Below are 3,801 nucleotides of genomic sequence, written 5' to 3'. Positions count from 1 at the left end.
ACCGTTTGTATTATGATCACTGTAGCTTATTATTTTGACAATTAAGTGACAGTGTTTGACAAATTTAAAATAAAGTTAAAAAAATGTTTTTCATACCAATATCATATGGGAGTAGACATAGTCTACTATGTTTTAGGCTAGTGGAGACAAAATGTTACTCATGCTGAAGGATACAATCAGTGTGTCAGAAACATCTCCCTCTCGCCTATAGATAGTTTTCACATGACGTCACAGAGTCGGGGATTCCCTGGTGGTGGCCATCTTTGGGGCCAAGCTTACCGTACGGGTCACTGAGCACACATTGTAGTGCGCGAGTTACATTCATTTATATATTATTTACATTTATAGTTACATTACTACTATTTAAAGCTAGCAATGGTGCACACTTGTTGTATTCACGGCTGTCGTAATAGGTCAGATGATGAAGTCAAGCAGAGCTTTTATGGAATTCCCACTGTACGGGAGCACGAAGGCGAGCAAACAAACTCAGCATACAAAGGAGAAATCTATGGCTTGCGAGAATCAACCGCAAGGATTATCAGCCTTCCAAACACAGCAAAGTCTGCTCCGATCATTTTATAAGTGGTAAGTTGTTTAAATAAACAATCAGTTGTGTTTAAGTTTGTTTTCGGAAACCAAAACATCATGTGAACAATCTCTGGAGACTGCCTAACTGGAACCGCTGAGTGTACGTTTACATTGTAATGTACACTTAATATCACTCGTTTGTCACGTTTCTATTTGAAACTTGTCACTTCACTCACGCAAGGGTCATTTTTGAAAAACATTTTAGGTCTATTCTGTATGATTTGATTTGTGTTTGGAATGCAAACAGCGCGCCTTTTGGCGGATGCCGCCTGAATCGCGCAGATCCATTTTTTTTTTTTTTTTAGGGGGGGCGTTGGAGTGTCTGATTATAATTTCAAAGTAAATTCTGTATTAAAATTACTAAATAAGCAAATCCGTTACAGTCCATGAAACAGGAAGTATAAGGATGAGAAAAAAAAACAGTTTAAATCGGGAAGCTGCGCACATTTGTGCAGCCTGAGCAGTGTGCAGGACTGCGCAAATGTGCGCAGCTTCCCGATTGAAACTGTTTTTTTCTCATCCTTATACTTCCTGTTTCATGGACTGTAACAGATTTGCTTATTTAGTAATTTTAATACAGAATTTACTTTGAAATTATAATCAGACACTCCAACGCCCCCCCCCAAAAAAAAAAAAAAAAATCGGATCTGCACGATTCAGGCAGCATCCGCCAAAAGGCGCGCTGTGAATATATAAAGTTATATATATCAGACAGCCTTTAAAGTTTGATGAAGTCAGTTTCAGGCTTTGGAGCAGGCTTTGGCAGTTTCAGGCTTTGGCAGCCCTGCATAGTCACTTGAAAATGCATCTTTGTCCACTTCGTAGGGGTCAATTCCCCCAATCAAGGCCAGTTTGGCTGCATACCGTTGTCGTGAGATGTGTATCTATATACTCCTGTTTGCTTGATTTTGCCGACATTGATCTTTATTTTAGAAAACTGACTATATAACTTCATAAATTCATCTGAGATAACGTAGCCAGTAGTGGCGATGGTCCGTTTTGTTTGCCCACCAAGATGGCGGCTGGGGGGCGTTCCCCGGAATGCCGTGGCGTCAGTGAAAACTATCTATACTCTTTTCCCCTCTTTTGGTAAGATGATAATCCATGCCTGAATCTCTGATAGACTGCAGTATGATTCATTTAGACAGTGACTGACTGCACATACAATCTGCTTCAGCACAGGAGAAGCGGCTTATTATCTCTCCAATATGAAATCCCTGTGGCCGCGAGGAGCGGCTGCATCAGCTGGCTCCACTGCAAGGCTCACTGTGAAAGTAATCAATAAGCATTTGTCTCTAATCCTTTAGGCTGTTCCGTTATGACAGTGCAGAAAATTAAGATGGCAGATATTAATAATAATGGAAAATATGACTATGTTGAGGGACAGATGGTGATGGAGTTTTGGAAGGGAAGTGTGTGTGTGTCTGCACATGCACACTCACTAACTACACAATTCAATACATCCATTAAGGAATAAAATAGAAGTTACTATTTGATTGCATTTGTTTCATTGCTGTTGAAGGGCAGCAGGGTCAGAATCAGAAATATTTTTATTTTCTTTTACTACAACCCCGATTCCAAAAAAGTTGGGACAAAGTACAAATTGTAAATAAAAACGGAATGCAATAATTTACAAATCTCAAAAACTGATATTGTATTCACAATAGAACATAGACAACATATCAAATGTCGAAAGTGAGACATTTTGAAATTTCATGCCAAATATCGGCTCATTTGAAATTTCATGACAGCAACACATCTCAAAAAAGTTGGGACAGGGGCAATAAGAGGCTGGAAAAGTTAAAGGTACAAAAAAGGAACAGCTGGAGGACCAAATTGCAACTCATTAGGTCAATTGGCAATAGGCCATTAACATGACTGGGTATAAAAAGAGCATCTTGGAGTGGCAGCGGCTCTCAGAAGTAAAGCTGGGAAGAGGATCACCAATCCCCTGAATTCTGCGCCGACAAATAGTGGAGCAATATCAGAAAGGAGTTCGACAGTGTAAAATTGCAAAGAGTTTGAACATATCATCATCTACAGTGCAAAATATAATCAAAAGATTCAGAGAATCTGGAAGAATCTCTGAGCGTAAGGGTCAAGGCCGGAAAACCATACCGGGTGCCCGTGATCTTCGGGCCCTTAAACGGCACTGCATCACATACAGGCATGCTTCTGTGTTAGAAATCACAAAATGGGCTCAGGAATATTTCCAGAGAACATTATCTGTGAACACAATTCACCGTGCCATCCGCCGTTGCCAGCTAAAACTCTATAGTTCAAAGAAGAAGCCGTATCTAAACACGATCCAGAAGCACAGACGTCTTCTCTGGGCCAAGGCTCATTTAAACTGGACTGTGGCAAAGTGGAAAACTGTTCTGTGGTCAGAAGAATCAAAATTTGAAGTTCTTTATGGAAATCAGGGACGCCATGTCATTCCGACTAAAGAGGAGAAAGACGACCCAAGTTGTTATCAGCGCTCAGTTCAGAAGCCTGCATCAATGATGGTATGGGGTTGCATTAGTGTGTGTGGCATGGGCAGCTTACACATCTGGAAAGACACCATCAATGCTGAAAGGTATATCCAGGTTCTAGAGCAACATATGCTCCCATCCAGATGACGTCTTTTTCTGGTAAGACCTTGCATTTTCCAACATGACAATGCCAAACCACATACTGGATCAATTACAGCATCATAGCTGCGTAGAAGAAGGGTCCGGGTACTGAACTGTCCAGCATGCAGTCTAGATCTTTCACCCATAGAAAACATTTGGTGCATCATAAAACGGAAGATACGACAAAAAAGACCTAAGACAGTTGAGCAACTAGAATCCTACATTAGACAAGAATGGATTAACATTCCTATCCCTAAACTTCAGCAACTTGTCTCCTCAGTCCCCAGACGTTTACAGACTGTTGTAAAGAGAAAAGGGGATGTCTCACAGTGGTAAACATGGCCTTGTCCCAACTTTTTTGAGATGTGTTGTTGTTGTCATGAAATTTAAAATCACCTAATTTTTCTCTTTAAATGATACATTTTCTCAGTTTAAACATTTGATATGTCATCTATGTTCTATTCTGAATAAAATATGGAATTTTGAAACTTCCACATCATTGCATTCCGTTTTTATTTACAATTTGTACTTTGTCCCAACTTTTTTGGAATCGGGGTTGTACAACTGCAGCTCATGCATAAACAACTCCTGTTTCATC

The sequence above is a fragment of the Neoarius graeffei genome, chromosome 10 (assembly GCF_027579695.1).
Source record: "Neoarius graeffei isolate fNeoGra1 chromosome 10, fNeoGra1.pri, whole genome shotgun sequence".
In the NCBI taxonomy this organism is placed as follows: Eukaryota; Metazoa; Chordata; class Actinopteri; order Siluriformes; family Ariidae; genus Neoarius; species Neoarius graeffei.
The sequence above is the reverse complement of the archived record's forward strand: the minus strand, read 5'-3'. Positions refer to the sequence as shown.